The sequence below is a fragment of the Amblyraja radiata genome, chromosome 41, assembly GCF_010909765.2.
Source record: "Amblyraja radiata isolate CabotCenter1 chromosome 41, sAmbRad1.1.pri, whole genome shotgun sequence".
In the NCBI taxonomy this organism is placed as follows: Eukaryota; Metazoa; Chordata; class Chondrichthyes; order Rajiformes; family Rajidae; genus Amblyraja; species Amblyraja radiata.
In genome coordinates this window covers 7,510,852-7,527,732 of record NC_045996.1, presented here as the reverse complement: position 1 = coordinate 7,527,732, position 16,881 = coordinate 7,510,852, and the positions used below count along the sequence as shown (strand labels likewise).

Below are 16,881 nucleotides of genomic sequence, written 5' to 3'. Positions count from 1 at the left end.
CGTATTTGTCCATGGAACGAGGAAAACGATGTGATGGCTGACGTCAGGCTTTTAACGGCCTCCTGCACGTGGGGTTTCCACGTAGCTGTCCACCACACCTTGCAGCTCTTCCTGTTCCTGCACCCCTTGCATACTCCCGAGATCTTCAGCCATTGCCCCTGTTCTTGACCAGCCCAGCCCTGGTCACCAAAGCTATCCTCTGGAAAGGAGGAAGCAATGGACAGTGCACAAGGCACTGTGGAGGGAGTGCCTGACCTCCCTCTGCGAGAGCGCCCCTCCTGGGGTGCACCTCGCTGGAGCTCCTGCTCCAAGAGCCGCTCCATGCGACTCAGGCGGCTGTCTCTCCCCCGCCTGGGTGGAAAGACGTCTCCGTCCGACAAGTCGGAGGCACCGGCCCAACGCCTCTTCCATGGCGTTACTTCCAGCCCGCTGCTCAGGCGCTAGCGGGGCTGGGCTCGGCACGGTGTCGGGGAATAGCGGACCGCCCGGTAAGCGGTCCTACCGCCTTGTTGCTTCCCCCCCAGATGGAACGCTCCTCCGTGGAGTCGAGCGGGGGACAGGTCTGTTCTGTTGCTGCCCCCCCCCCCCCTAGATGGAACGCTCCTCTGTGGAGTCGAGCGGGGGACAGGTTTGTTCTAGAGCCTTTCTTCTCTGCCGGAAAGCAGAAGGCTCCCTGTGAAAGAAACCCCCGACCTCAGCTTACCTGACGGTCCGTTCTTTCACCTCCATAGCGGGAGCGCCTGACTCCCGCTGTGCCGCTGTTGCTCTGCTGAACGTAATGCCGCGCATGCGTGCTGAGCGGGTTCTTCACGGAATCACTCACGTGACTCCGAAGTAAAATTATAAAAGGACTGGCCAAGCTAGATGCAGGAAAAATGTTCCCAATGTTGGGCGAGTCCAGAACTAGGAGCCACAGTCTTAGAATAAAGGGGAGGCCATTTAAGACTGAGGTGAGAAAAAACTTTTTCGCTCAGAGAGTTGTGAATTTAGAAACATAGACATAGAAAATAGATGCAGGAGTAGGCCATTCGGCCCTTCGAGCCTGCACCGTCATTCGATATGATCATGGCTGATCATCCAACTCAGTATCCCATCCCTGCCTTCTCTCCATACCCCCTGATCCCTATAGACACAAGGGCCACATCTAACTCCCTCTTAAATATAACCAATGAACTGGCCTCAACTACCTTCTGTGGCAGAGAATTCCACAGATTCACCACTCTCTGTGTAAAAAATGATTTTCTCATCTCGGTCCTAAAAGACTTCCCTCTTATCCTTAAACTGTGACCCCTAGTTCTGGACTTCCCCAACACCGGGAATAATCTCCCTGCATCTAGCCTGTCCAACCCCTTAAGAATTTTGTAAGTTTCTATAAGATCTCCCCTCAATCTTCTGAATTCCAGCGTGTAAGGATTTGTGGAATTCCCTGCCACAGAGGGCAGTGGAGGCCAAGTCACTGGATGGAGTTAGAGAGAGTTAGATAGAGCTCTAGGGGATAGTGGAATCAAGGGGTATGGGGAGAAGGCAGGCACGGGTTATTGATTAGGGACGATCAGCCATAATCACAATGAATGGCGGTGCTGGCTCAAAGGGCTGAATGGTCTCCTCCTGCACCTATTTTCTATGTTTCTATGTTTCTAACGTACAAACCTGCCTGTGGTATGGAACTCCACCCAGCGTTGTAAACGGCTGCTATTCTGGAGCTGCGGAGCCAAACGCAAATGCAAGTCAATATTACCATTGAATTAGTAGTATAGCAGTAACTGGAAAAATGCAACCAATGCTTCTCAAAGAATGACAAGTATCTTCTTCTCCAAGTTAGAGTGAGATAATGAGGGGGAAGATCATGGAGATTACAGAGACTCTTAATACCTTGCCTTAATGCCTGCTAGCCTCTGGATTTGTATCATTTTGTATTCAATTTATTGTCATTATCTCATAAGAGACAACAAAATGGACTTTCCTTACAGTCAAGTAACATAAAAATAAATAATAAATAAATAAATATATATATATATTTTAAGAAGCACAAACACAGACACAACACAACACAGTGGCACCAAAGTTAAGGAAGGTACCATAGTCCAGCCAGCCTCCCCGCCGATCTACCCAGATGTTCACCCGTTGTTGGGGCCTCCTGAGCACCCGCAGTCGCCGCCACGGGCAGCCCGATGCTCAGGCCCTCACGCCGGGATGATGGAACACCGACGCCAAACCCCGACGGAGAACATCCTCAGTGGCCCGGACCTCCAGATCAGCCGCCTACCACCGGAGTCCGCGGCTCCCGAAGTCCACAGGCCGAGCCGGGCGGAGTTGGTCAGCGCCGCCTGCGTTAGGAGCTCCGTGAACCACAGCTCCGCGATGTCGGTGCAGCAGGCCCAGCACTACGGAGCTCAGATCAGATCCCAATATTACTATTATTTTCTGACAGATACAGCATGCAAACAGGCTCTTTGGCCCACTGAGTCCACGCTGATAACTGGTATTAATGCAAGATATCGTCCAGTAAAGTTGGGATGGCGGGATTGTCATATGCTGAGAGAATGGAGCAGCTGGGCTTGTACACTCTGGAGTTTAGAATGATGAGAGGTGATCTCATGGAAACATATAAGATTGTTAAGGGTTTGGACACGCTAGAGGCAGGAAACATGTTCCCAATGTTGGGGGAGTCCAGAACCAGGGGCCACACACAGTTTAAGAATAAGGGGTAAGCCATTTAGAACGGAGACGAGGAAACACTTTTTCTCACAGAGAGTGGTGAGTCTGTGGAATTCTCTGTCTCAGAGGGCGGTGGAGGCAGGTTCTCTGGATGCTTTTTAGAGAGAGCTAGATAGGGCTTTTAAAAATAGCGGAGTCAGGGGATATGGGGAGAAGGCAGGAACGGGGTACTGATTGGGGATGATCATCCATGATCACATTGAATGGCAGTGCTGGCTCGAAGGGCCGAATGGCCTACTCCTGCACCTATTGTCTAAGTCCAATTTAAGATAGTCTCAGGGTCAGCAACGAGGTAGATGTTAGATCAGGGAGAACATGCAAACTCCGTACAGACAGCACCAGTGGTCAGGATCGAACCTGGGTCTCTGGCGCTGCAAACGCTGTAAGGCAGCAACTCTACGCGCTGCGTCACCGTGCCACCCACGTTAAGACTCTATGCTGTATATAAACTCCAGCAACTGCTCGCTAATGTGGCAACACTCAGTAACTCAGTGGTCTGGTCATGCCAATTCTAAAGGACTCCAGCATCAATAACCGGGGATTTACCGAGCTGTGATCAATCTGGAAAACGGTGAAGGTTGAATGCATATATGTGATTATTCAGCTGTCGGGCAATCTATATTTTCTGATTGCTTTCTGTTTTACACATTCTTCATTTCCTTTCTCTCACTACTGAAAATAAGCACGTATGGCATTGCAGCAGGAATAGGCCATCCAGCCCCGAGAGCCTTCTCCACCGTTCAATAAGATCACGGCTGATTTGATCTCGCGCCTGCTTGCCATAATCCTTCATTTCTCCGCGAACTGTGGATCTATCCCAGCCTTCAATATATTCAGCATTCAGCCCCTCCTGCTCCTCTGGTAGAGAATTCCAAAGATTTGCGATGATCTAAGAGCAGAAATCGTTTCCCTTTTACTCCGACACTATGTTCATAAGTTCTAGGAGCAGAATTAGGCCATTCGGCCCATCATGTCTACTCCGCCATTGAATCATGGCTGATCTATCTCTCCCTCTCAACCCCATTCTCCTGCCTTCTCCCCATAACCACTGACACCCGTACTAATCAAGAATCTATCTATCTCTGCCTTAAAAATATTAATTGACTTGTGGCCTCCACAGCTTTCTGTGGCAAAGAATTCCACAGATTCACCACCCTCTGACTAAATAAATTCCTCCTCATGTCCTTCCTAAAAGAATGTCCTTTAATTCTGAGGCTGTGACCTCTAGTCCCAGACTCTCCCACTAGTGGAAACATCCTCCCCACATCCACTCTATCCAAGCCTTTCACTATTCTGTGTTTCAATGAGGTTTCCCCCTCATCCTTCTAAACTCCAGCGAGTACAGGCCCAGTGGCCTCAAACTCCTGACACCCGTACTAATCAAGAACCTGTCGATCTCCACCTTAGAAATTCCCATTGATCTGTCCTCCGCAGCCTACTGTGGCAATCAATTGCCACCCTCTGACTACAGAAATTCCTCCTCATCTCTTTCCCGTGCCCCTCTGGCGCTGAATTGTTCCCGCAAGATGGATTATCTTGCGGGAAGCAGCCACGCTGGCCCTCTCTCGAAAGGCACAGACCAGTGAATCCCACCTCCTCCATCAGATGGTCACAGAGACACCACGACGAGTGCACCTCAAGTCACGGCACCCCTTTGCCACGCACGCCCAAGAGCTGCTCTGCACAACACCGGCTGACACTTCTACGGGCGCCTGGGTCAAGACTAGATGGAGAGACCAGTGGAAGTCAGCGGAACCATCTAGGCTGCACCATTACATCGATGACCCCATGGACGTCTCTGGCCAGGACCTGCCCCTGAAAGCAGTGGACAACCCTCAACCGCTTGAGGACAGGCATCGGACGCTATGGAGCAGCGATGAAGAGGTGGGGCCTTGTGGGCAGCGCATCCTGCGAGTGTGGGGACCCAACACAGACAGTGGAGCACATAGTCACCATTTGCCCCAAACACCGGCCACCGAATGGTGAACGAGGTCTGATTGGCCTGGCCGATGACACGTGGGCCTGGCTCGCCTCAACGGAGCTGCAGGTCTAAAAGACACACGACAGAAGCAGAAGAATTATTCTCTCAGCATTTACTGTCAAGTTACCTCAGATATGAAGGCGCTCAACATGGATGTGGAGTCCTGGGAGAGCCTTGCAGCTGACCGCACATGGTGGAGAGATACCCTGAACCAACATCTCAAAACGGGGGAAGAGAAACTGTTGAACACAGCGGCAGACAAGCGGGCACGCAGGAAGGAGCGCAGCAACTTCAACAAACCAGAGACCACACACACAAATGTGACCTTTGCCACAGAGACTGTCACTCCCGCATTGGTCTCTTCAGCCGCAAGCATCGTTGCTCCAGGCGCGGTTTGGAGCAAGCAGCCAATAACTAGGATGCATCACCCATGGTCAGTCATGACCGACAGGGGCCTACAGACCTCAGAGTCCAATATAAGCATTAGATTCTCCAATATTAAGCAACCACCCCTTCCCCCCCCCAACTCATCCCTGTGTTCACTCATTTCCCTCCCCTCTCCTGCCCCTCCTTCCCCACTGCCCCACCACCCTCCTCCTTGTTCCCTTCCGCCTATATCCCTCCCTCTGGCTTTACATTGCACTCATAGAAGCATCGAAGCATACAGCACGGAAACAAGCCCAATGTCGACCAAGGTGCCCCATCTCAGCTGGTCCACATTTGGCCCATATCCCTCTAATCCTCTCCTATCCTTTGGTTCAATGGTGCTTTCATTGTGTAGAGAGTTGTGAGTCTGTGGAATTCTCTGCCTCAGAGGGCGGTGGAGGCCGGTTCTCTGGATACTTTCAAGAGAGAGTTAGATAGGGCTCTTAAAAATAATGGAGTCAGGGGATATGGGGAGAAGGCAGGAACGGGGAACTGATTGGGGATGATCAGCCATGATCACATTGAATGGCGGTGCTGGCTCGAAGGGCCGAATGGCCTACTCCTGCACCTATTGCCTATTGTCTATTGTGTATAAAATAGACTCCAGGGCAGTGTTAGTATTAAAATAAAAAGACACAATGTGCTGGAGTAATTCAGCTGGTCGGAGAACTAGGGTGGGGGAGGGACAGATAGAGAGGGAAAGCAAGGCTTACTTGAAGTTAGAGAAGTCAATGTTCATACCGCTGGGGTGTCAGCTGCCCAAGTGAAATATGAGGAGCTGTTACAGAGAAACAGTTTGTGCAAAGACGTGGGCAATGCTGATTTACGGGGAACCCCAATTACAAACGGGGCAACATAAACTCCAGGCTTTACCCTATATACTAACCCATCATATATCTCCCGGTGTGTGTGTGTGTGTGTGTGTGTGTGTGTGTGTGCGTGTGTGTGTGTCTGTGTGTGTGTGTGTGTGTGTGTGTGTCTATCTGTGTGTGTGAGTCTGTGTGTGTGTGTGTGTGTGTGTGTGTGTGTGTGAGTCTGTGTCTGTGTGTGTGTCTGTGTGTGTGTGTGTGTGTTTCTGTCAGTGTGTGTGTGTGTGTGTGTGTCTGTTCTATCTATGTGTGTGTGTGTGTGTGTGTGTGTGTGTGTGTGTGTGTGAGTCTGTGTCTGTGTGTGTGTCTGTGTGTGTGTGTGTGTCTATCTGTGTGTGTGAGTCTGTGTGTGTGTGTGTGTGTGTGTGTGTGTGTGTGTGTGTGTGTGTGTGTGTGAGTCTGTGCCGCACAGATTTCCCCGGGAGTCCCGGTGCTTCCCCGGAATCCCAGCTAATAAATAAATAGAGTTTAGCTGGCGGTTGTGGGCATCTCCTGTGCCGGGGACTGGGATCTCTCAGAGACGGGGAGGAGGGATCGCTCTCTCTGTCTGTCTGTGTCTGACTGTGTGTGTGTGTGTGTGTTGGCTGGTGTCGGCGGCGTACAACAGGCGGGGACCCCCCTGTGCGAGTGCATCACCTTGCTGGGGGCTCCGGGGTCTTCCCTCGTGTCTGGCAGGAAATCCCGGCGTCTGTGAGTACACTGGTGGAGGGGAGGGGAGAGGTGGAGGGGGGAGAGAGGGAGGGAGAGGGGGAAAAAGAGGGGAGGGGAGGGTAGAGAACGGGAGAGGCAGTGGGAGACAGGAGGGGAGAGGGTGGTCTTTTTTTTTAACCAGGGGACGCGATGCATGCGATATAAAGGGCGTCTCTCTAATTCTCTATCTCGATATCTGCTGCAGCGTTTGTATATGGATGAGGTACCCCCCCCCCCCTTCTCTCCCTCCTTTCGCTCTCTCTCCCTCTATCTCTCTCTCCCCCCTTTCTCTCCCTGCTCTCCCCCTTCCCTCTCTCTCTCTCATCCCCTATCTCCCCTTCTCTCTCTCTCCCTCCTTCTATCTCTCCCCCCTTCCCTCTCTCTCCCTCCTCCCCCCCTTATCTCTCACTCTCTCCCCTTCTCCCTCTCTATCTCTCTCTCCCCCTCTCTCTCCCCTCTTCGCTCCCTTTCCCTCTCCCCCCCTCTCTCTCTCTCTCTCCCCCTTCTCTCTCTCCTCTCTCTCCTTCTATCTCTCTCTCTATCTATCTCTATTCCTCCTTTATCTGCTCTCTCTCCTCTCGTCTCCTCCTCCATCTCTCTCTCTCTCCCTCTCCTCCGCCTCTCTCTCATCTCTCTCTCTCAGTCTCTCTCGCTCCGTCTCTCCTTCTCTCTCTCTATCTCCTAATCTCCTCTCTCTCTCTCACTCTCTCTCACACTCTCTCTCTCTCTCTCTCTCTCTCTCCTCTCTCTCCCCCTTCTCTCTCTCTTCTCTCTCTCTCCTCTCTCTCCCCCTTCTCTCACTCCCCCCTCCCTCCCCTTGAGGCAGCAGTTTGCAGAGACCCTGCCCATTTACTGCGGCGCTGTAATGTGGTTTAAACGGATGGATTGCACCACAGGACCCCATAAGATAGATGTCGACGCATTTCAGCAAAGGATGCAGAAGCCATTCGGCCCCTCTAGCCATTCTACTAGCCCCTGCCCCCCGGGCATTTGATTCTCTACCTCTTCACCGTTACCCTGCATTGGAGTCAAAGACCCCACTACGGGGAATCAGGCCCTTCGGCCCGATGCTGTCACACAAGCTTTCCGATCTCACTCAGCAAACAGCTGACAGTGACCGCTTTCATAAGATCATAAGTGATAGGAGGAGAATAAGGCCATTCGGCCCATCAAGCCTACTCCGCCATTCAATCATGGCTGATCTATCTCTCCCTCCTAACCCCATTCTCCACATAACCCCTGATCAGAAAAAACGATCTATGTGATATTGACGCAATGAACTGCAGGTGCTGGGTTACAAAAAAAAAGAGAGACACACACACACACACACACAAAGTGCTGGAGTAACTCAGCGGGTCGGGCAGCATCTCTGGAGGAGAGGGATGGGCGATCATATTCTTTGGAGGGAGCAGTCATTGTCAGGGTAGTGTGGAGATCAGCACAGTGGTGAATCCAGGTCTATATGTGTTCATCCCACACTGCTGGGCTGATGTAACTGAGTGAGATATCCATGCAGAGATGTGGGGTTGTTTGGTGCAGGCTGCAGAAAATGGAGGCAGCCACTGCGCTGTAGTGCAGCCACTGGCTCCGACATAAGAACGGGCTGTGCAGTGGTTGGGAATCCCTGAGGCTGCGTGGGTGTGATTTAATAAATGTCCTCCGTAATAAACATGGAGGGAAGATGCTGGAAAATGGATTGGGAAGGAGGATTACAGACTGGTTAAACCAGCCGTGGTTTTGTCATCGCTGTTCCCCCCTGAACTGTGGTGGACAGACCTGTCTCTAAGTCGGTGAGGATGCAGGTTCAAGTTTAGTTAAGTTTAGAGATACAGAGTGGGAACAGGCCATTCAGCCCATCAAGTCCGCACTGACCTGCGATCCCCGCACACTACACCATCCTACACACAATTTACAATTTAATCAACAGATTAATACTGAACACCTCTGCTCAGTCCGCCTTCACCTACCTGATCTCCCGGTGGCTCAGCACTTCAACTCCCCCTCCCATTCCCACACTGACCTTTCTGTCCTGGGCCTCCTCCATTGTCAGAGTGAGGCCCAGCGCAAATTAGAGGAACAGCACCTCATATTTCACTTGGGCAGCTCACACCCCAGCGGTATGAACATTGACTTCTCTAACTTCAAATAGCCCTTGCTTTCCTTCTCCTCCCCCTTCCCAGTTCTCCCACCAGTCTCCGACTACATTCTATCCCGCCCTTTACCCTGACATCAGCCTGAAGAAGGGTCTCGATCCGAAACGTCACCCATTCCTTCTCTCCGGAGATGCTGCCTGCCCCGCTTAGTTACTCCAGCATTTTGTGTCTATCTTCGATTTAAACCAGCACCTGCAGTTCCTTCCTACACATTCAACGGACCTGTACGTCTTTGGAGTGCGAGAGGAAACCGGAGCACCTGGAGAAAACCAACGGAGGTCACGGGGAGAACGTGCAAACTCCGTACAGACAGCGCCCATAGTCGGGATCGAACCCGGGTCTCTGGCGCTGTGAGGCAGCAATTCTACCGCTGTGCCACCATGCAGCTAGTCCCATGCTTGAGTGTTGAGCCCATGATCAGACTGACATGGGCGGGGGAGGGTGTGGGGCGGGGGAGGGTGTCGGGGGGGGGGGGGGGGGGGGGGGGGGGGGGGTTGTGATGAGGGATGGCTCCACTGGGAAAGTTGTTTCACAGTACGCTATTAACCACATAACTATATAACAATTACAGCACGGAAACAGGCCATCTCGGCCCTTCTAGTCCGTGCCGAACACTTACTCTCACCTAGTCCCATCTACCTGCACTCAGCCCATAACCCTCCATTCCTTTCCCGTCCATATACCTATCCAATTTATTTTAAAATGATAAAATCGAACCTGCCTCCACCACTTCCACTGGAAGCTCATTCCACACAGCTACCACCCTCTGAGTAAAGAAGTTCCCCCTCATGTTACCCCTAAACCTTTGTCCCTTAATTCTCCAATCATGTCCTCTTGTTTGAATCTTCCCTACTCTCAATGGGAAAAGCTTATCCACGTCAACTCTGTCTTTCCCCCTCATCATTTTAAAGACCTCTATCAAGTCCCCCCTTAACTTTCTGTGCTCCAAAGAATAAAGACCTAGTGAGTGCGGAAAGACACAAAGTGCTGGAGTAACTCAGCGGGTCAGGCAGCATCTCTGCAGAACATAGATGGGTGATGTTTTGGGTCGGGATCATTAAAGCAACTCAGCGGGTGTGGCAGCATCCCTACAAAACATGGAGAGGTGACGTTTCCTTCAAGGGTCCCGACCCGAGACGTCACCTATCCATGTTCTTCAGAGATGCTGCCTGACCTGCTGAGTTACTCCAGCACTCTGTGCCTTTCTTTGGTAAACCAGCATCTGCAGTTCCTTGTTTCTAGTCTATAAGAGTGCGGTTTACCAACCTACTGCAAGTAAGAAATTAATTCTTCTGCTTCGGTACATATGACAATAGAAAAACTGGGGAGAAGGCAGGAGAATGGGGTTAGGAGGGAGAGATAGATCAGCCATGATTGAATGGCGGAGTAGACTTGATGGGCCGAATGGCCTAATTCTACTCCTATCACTTAAGATCTTAAGTAGACAAAAATGCTGGAGAAACTCAGCGGGTGAGGCAGCATCTATGGAATGAAGGAATAGGTGGCGTTTCGGGTCCTATTAAATCTTTTCCCCTTCACCTTGAACCTGTGTCCTCTGGTCCTCGATTCCCCTACTCTGGGCAAGAGACTCTGTGCATCTAGCCGATCTATTCCTCTCATGATTTTATCCACCTCTATAAGATCTTCCCTCATCCTCCTGCGCTCCATGGAATAGAGACCCAGCTGACTCAATCTCTCCCTGTAGCACACACCCTCTAGTCCCGGCAACATCCTCTCCTCCCCACCCACACCCATTTATCTTTCTTTCGTCTGAAGAAGGGTCTCGACCCGAAACGTCGCCTATTTCCTTCTGCTGCCTGACCCGCTGAGTTTCTCCAGCATTTTTGTCAACCTTCGATTTTTCCAGCAACTGCAGTTCTTTCTTAAACTTAAGATCTTATGAACACATCTGACTCTGTCGACTCTTGTGTAGAAGGGAACTGCAGATGCAGGTTTATACCGAAGATAAGCACCAAGTGCTGGAGTAACTCAGCTGGCCAGGCAGCATCTCTGGAGAAAAAGGACTGGGTGACGTTTCGGGTTGAGATCGAACGTCACCCATCCCTTCTCTCCAGAGATACTGCCTGACATCCCTGGAGAGAAGATGCTGATATCTCGTTTATATCAGCGGGTCGATGGTCGAAAGGTCAAGAGCTTCAAATGCCTGGGCGTGCACATCTCTGAAGATCTTTCCTGGTCCGAGAACACTAATGCAATTATCAAGAAAGCTCATCAGCGCCTCTACTTCCTGAGAAGATTACGGAGAGTCGGTTTGTCAAGGAAGACTCTCTCTAACTACTACAGGTGCACAGTAGAGAGCATGCTGACCAGTTGCATCGTGGCTTGATTCGGCAACTTGAGCGCCCTGGAGTGGAAAAGACTACAAAAAGTAGTAAACACTGCCCAGTCCATCATCGGCTCTGACCTTCCTTCCATCGAGGGGATTTATCGCAGTTGCTGCCTCAAAAAGGCTGGCAGTATCATCAAAGACCCACACCATCCTGGCCACACACTCATCTCCCTGCTACCTTCAGGTAGAAGGTACAGGAGCCTGAAGACTGCAACAACCAGGTTCAGGAATAGCTACTTCCCCACAGCCATCAGGCTATTAAACCTGGCTCGAACAAAACTCTGATTATTGGTGGCCCATTATCTGCTATTTGCACGTCATCAGTTTATTTGTTTATGTGTGTATATATTTATATTATAATAATAATAATAATAAATTTTATTTATCTGTTTTGTAGTAAATGCCTACTGTGTTCTGTTGTGCTGAAGCAAAGCAAGAATTTCATTGTCCTATACAGGGACACATGACAATAAACTCTCTTGAACTTGAACTTGAACTTGACCCGCTGAGTTACCCCAGCACTTTGTGTCTATCTCCACGCTGGACTTTCTCGTCTGAGGTTCGAACTGCTATTTCCAATAGAACTAAAAGAAAAAATAAATCCATCAGACTGTTTTGAAAAAGAGCAGCAATATTTTATTTCATTGGTGTTCGGGCTGGTATTTATTTCTCAAGTGGCTTCACTTTAAAAATTATGGAGATGATCTTGTTGTTATGCGATGGTTGTTTGTGGGAGCTGCCTGCTTGAAATTGGCTGCATTCGAAGGACAGGCAAGCTGTTCTATTGTTCAATAATATCACATCTGATCCTTCTCCTACATCAGCAACGTTCCCTGATCTCCCAGGTACTCATCAGTCATAGAGTCATGAAACAGGCCCTTCGGCCCATCTTGCCCACACCGACCAACATGCCCCATCCACGTTAGTCCCACCTGCCTGCATTTGACCCATAGCCCTCCAAAGCTGTCCGATCCATGTATCTGTCTAAAGGGCCTGTCCCACGAGCATGCGACTGCATGTGGCGAGCGCGACCAAACCGGGAACGGGGGCCGCGCGGAGGTCGAGTGATCCCGTACCCGTTGACGTGAAGTTCGAGCGAAGTCCGCGGGAAATTTGCGCGTGACGTACGTCGTCGAGACGCTGCGTACGGTGTCGAGACGCTGCGCACGCCCGTCGAGGCGGTGCGTACGGCCTTAATGCGGCTGCGGGCCGGCAGGCCGTTGCCGCGCGGAATTTTTGGACAGTGTCAGTTTTTCGGAGCCCCGCGCGACGTCGGGACTAGCGCCGCACAACTCCATACGGCTCCGGCGATCGAAGTGGGACCGGCCCCGCGAGGCGGTACGGCTCAAGCCACCACGTTAGGTCGCGCTTGCCACAAGCAGTCGCATGCTGGTGGGACAGGCCCTTAACTGTTTGTTAAACGTTGCGATAGTCCCAGCCTCAACTACCTCCTCTGGCAGCTTGTTCCATACACCCACCACCCTTTGTGTGAAATGTTACTCCTCAGATTCCTCTTAAATCCTTCCCCCCCCCCTCACCTTAAACCTATGTCCTCTGGTCCTCGATTCCCCTACTCTGGGCAAGAGACTCTGTGCGTCTACCCGATCTATTCCTCTCATGATATTATACACCTCTATAAGATCACCCCTCATCCTCCTGCGCTCCAAGGAGTAGAGACCCAGCCTGGTCAAACTCTCCCTATAGCTCACACCCTCTAGTCCTGGCAACATCCTCGTAAATCTTCTCCGAACCCTTTCAAGCTTGACAATATCTTTTCTATATCACGGTGCCCAGAACTGAATATAATATTCTAAATGCGGTCTCACCATCGTCTTATTCAACTGCAACATGACCTCCGAACTTCTATACTTCTATTGATCTATCTTTCCCTCTCAACCCCATTCTCCCGTCTTCTCCCCATAACTCCTGACGCCCTTACTAATCAAGAAGAGCGCTAGTATACGGGATCGCTGGTCGGTGCGGGCTCGATGGGCCGAAGGGCCTGTTTACGCGCTGTATCTCTCCGCTCTTAAAAAAGTTTATTTTCCTTTTAGAATCCCATAATGACTCTGTCAAAATTCTCCCAATTTTGTTAGCCCTTGCTGTCTCCTCCCCTTCATATCTCTCCCTCAGCCCTCGGGCTCCTCCTCCTCCTCCTTTTTCCTTTCTTCTCCTCGCCCCCCACCCCCACCCCCCATCATTCTGAAGAAGGGTTTCGGCCCGAAACGTTGCCTATTTCCATCGCTCCATAGATGCTGTTGCACCCGCTGAGTTTCTCCAGCATTTTTGTGTACCTTTGACTCTGTCTAATGTGCTAACGACTTCCACAGTGGTTCGTCAGCCTGTTCTTGGTGACGGATTCCAGCAAATTCCTAATCACTCTCGGTCTAACTGATACTCAGTTCCCTCTCCCCCTCTCACGTTCTTGGGGTAATTTCCTAGATGTCAACTCTGGCCACATGCCACGTGTATATAATTGGTTTGGGACACCCTGTGGCTGTGAAACGCACTTTTCTCAAAATTGCCAATCTCGACACATGGAGCACAATGGTGTTCATTTTATTTTTCCTTCTTTCCTTGGAAAGTAGTAAGAAAAAAATCCTCTCAAAGAAAGTTGGGGGAGTCCAGAACCAGGGGTCACACAGTTTAAGAATAAGGGGTAAGCTATTTAGAACGGAGACGCAGAAACACTTTTTCTCACAGAGAGTGGTGAGTCTGTGGAATTCTCTGCCTCAGAGGGTGGTGGAGGCCGGTTCTCTGGATGCTTTCAAGTGAGAGCTAGATAGGGCTCTTCAAGATAGCGGAGTCAGGGGATATGGGGAGAAGGCAGGAACGGGGTACAGATTGGGGATGATCAGCCATGATTACATTGAATGGCGGTGCTGGCTCGAAGGGCCGAATGGCCTACTTCTGCACCTATTGTCTATTGTCTATAAAATGCCCAGAGCAGCCATTGCCCCTTCCCCAGGGTGGTATATAACCCTCCAGGGCAGTTTTAGTATTTTTTTTAAAAGGCACAATGTGCTGGAGTAATTCAGCTGGTCAAGCAGCATCTCTGGAGAGAAGGAATGGGTGACGTTTCGGGTTGAGACCCTTCTTCAAGATTCAAGATTCAAGAGAGTTTATTGTCATGTGTCCCAGAAAGGACAATGAAATTCTTGCTTTGCTTCAGCACAACAGAATATAGTAGGCATGAATACAGAACAGATCAGTGTGTCCATATACCATTGAATATATATACACACACACATAAATAAGCAGATTAAGTGCAATCGGCTATTAAAGTTCAGATTTTTATTTGAGTTGAGTTTAATAGCCTGATGGCTGTGGGGAAGCAGCTATTCCTGAACCTGGATGTTGCAGATTTCAGGCTCCTGTACCTTCTACCCGATGGCAGTGGAGAGATGAGTGAGTGGCCAGGATGGTGTGGGTCCTTGATGATGCTTCTAGCCTTTTTGAGGCAGCGACTGCGATAGATCCCCTCGATGGTGGGGAGGTCAGAGCCGATGATGGACTGGGCAGTGTTTACAACTTTCTGCAGCCTTTTCCGCTCCTGGGCGCTCAAGTTGCTGAACCAAGCCACGATGCAACCGGTCAGCATGCTCTCTACTGTGTACCTGTAGAAGTTCGAGAGAGTCCTCCTTGACAAACCGACTCTCCGTAATCTTCTCAGGAAGTAGACTCCTTCAGACAGAGTCAGCGGAGGGGGAGACCAGTGGGCTTTCCCCGAGATCTTTGGTTTCCTCCCACACTCCAAAGACGCACAGCTTAGAGGGTATTAATTGGCTTGGTGTAAATGTAAATTGTCCCTAGTGTGTGTAGGATAGTACAGTGCAGACCCGGTGGGCCGAAGGGCCTGTTTCCGCGCTGTATCTCTAAACAAAACCAAAAATAGGAGATTACACTCAGTTAGTGCACAAGTGTCGCCACGGTTTCGGCACCAACTTGCACCCCTTGAGCTTCAAAGTGTACGTTACAATGCGATTGTCAGGGAGGTTCTACTACAGTTGTACAGGGTCTTGGTAAGACCACACCTGGAGTATTGCGTACAGTTTTGGTCTCCTAATCTGAGGAAAGACATTCTTGCCATAGAGGGAGTACAGAGAAGGTTCACCAGACTGATTCCTGGGATGTCAGGACTTTCATATGAAGAAAGAGTGGATAGACTCGACTTGTACTTGCTGGAATTTAGAAGATTGAGAGGGGATCTTATAGAGAATTACAAAATTCTTAAGGGGTTGGACAGGCTAGATGCAGGAAGATTATTCCCGATGTTGGGGAAGTCCAGAACAAGGCGTCACAGTTTAAGGATAAGAGGGAAGTCTTTTTAGGACCGAGATGAGAAAAACATTTTTCACACAGAGAATGGTGAATCTGTGGAATTCTCTGCCACAGAAGGTAGTTGAAGCCAGTTCATTGGCTATATTTAAGAGGGAGTTAGATGTGGCCCTTGTGGCTAAGGGGATCAGGGGGTATGGAGAGAAGGCAGGTACAGGATACTGAGTTTATCAGCCATGATCATATTGAATGGCGGTGCAGGCTCGAAGGGCTGAATGGCCTACTCCTGCACCTATTTTCTATGTCCATGTTTCTATGATATGATCGAACATTATTTATCCAACAGCCATAAAGCACAAGAGGCATGAAACATGAAATTAAAGTGACGAGTGGAAAGGATTGGGGATCTGGAAAGATTTTGGGAGTGGACGGGGGAGGGGGTGGAAGGGGTCAGTCTACCCCAGGACAGAAGGGGGAGGAGTTGTACATTTGTTAGCCACATGGAAGAAGGATCTCCTGATTAGAGTCTAATCTTCGCCATAAAGGCCCGTTGTCCTGGCGACGGCACTGGTTGGGAGTTGTAGGAGCCGGCCTGGCCAGGCGATCTTGCCGGTGTTCTCCACCGCCGCTCCGTGCCGCTGCAGGCCGCGTCCGATCCGCGCGCTCGGGAAGCGAGATTGCAGCCCATCAGGAATAATTGGGTTAACGTATGATGAGCGTTTGTCGGCACTGGGCCTGTACTCGCTGGAGTTTAGAAGAATGAGGGGGGACCTCATTGAAACTTACAGAATAGTGAAAGGCCTGGATGGAGTGGATGTGGAGAGGATGTTTCCACTTGTGGGAGAGTCTAGGATCAGAGGTCACAGCCGCAGAATTAAATGACGTACCTTTAGGAAGAAGATGAGGAGGAATTTCTTTAGTCAGCGGGTGGTGAATCTGTGGAATTCTTTCCACAGACGGTTATGCAGGGCATGTCAATAGATATTTTTAAGGTGGAGATTGACAGATTCTTGATTAGTGCGGGTGTCAGGGGTTATGGGGAGAAGGCAGGAGAATGGGGTTAGGAGGGAGAGATAGATCAGTCATGATTGAATGGCGAGTAGACTTGATGGGCTAAATAGCCTAATTCTGCTCCTATCTCTTATGACTTTATGACATTTCTGTCCTGGGCCTCCTCCACTGTCAGAATGGGGCCAAACACAAAATGGAGGAACTACGCCTCATATTTAGTTGTATTTTGGTTTTAGTTATATAGCGTGGAAACAGGTGGAGTGGACGTGATGGGCTGAATGGCCTAATTCTGCTGCTGGAACTTATGAACCCATGAACTTCACTGCCGCCACAGGCCACGTGCTCGGCCTCTGGGAGCGTCTCCCGATCCAGTCGAGCCCCAGGCTTCTGCAGGGCCTCCAGCGG

General features: G+C 50.4%; 1 protein-coding gene across 2 annotated transcripts in view; it reads left to right on the top strand.

Annotated features, from left to right (window-relative positions):
- Positions 1–6,590: 6,590 nt before the first annotated feature.
- The window catches only part of LOC116967669 (sodium/calcium exchanger 3-like), a 193,353-nt gene continuing 183,062 nt past the window's right edge, over positions 6,591–16,881 (top strand). For both annotated transcript variants that reach the window (XM_033014261.1, XM_033014260.1), the window contains exon 1: positions 6,591–6,695. The gene's annotated coding sequence lies outside the window, so the exon portion shown is untranslated. The remainder of the gene's footprint in view (positions 6,696–16,881) is intronic.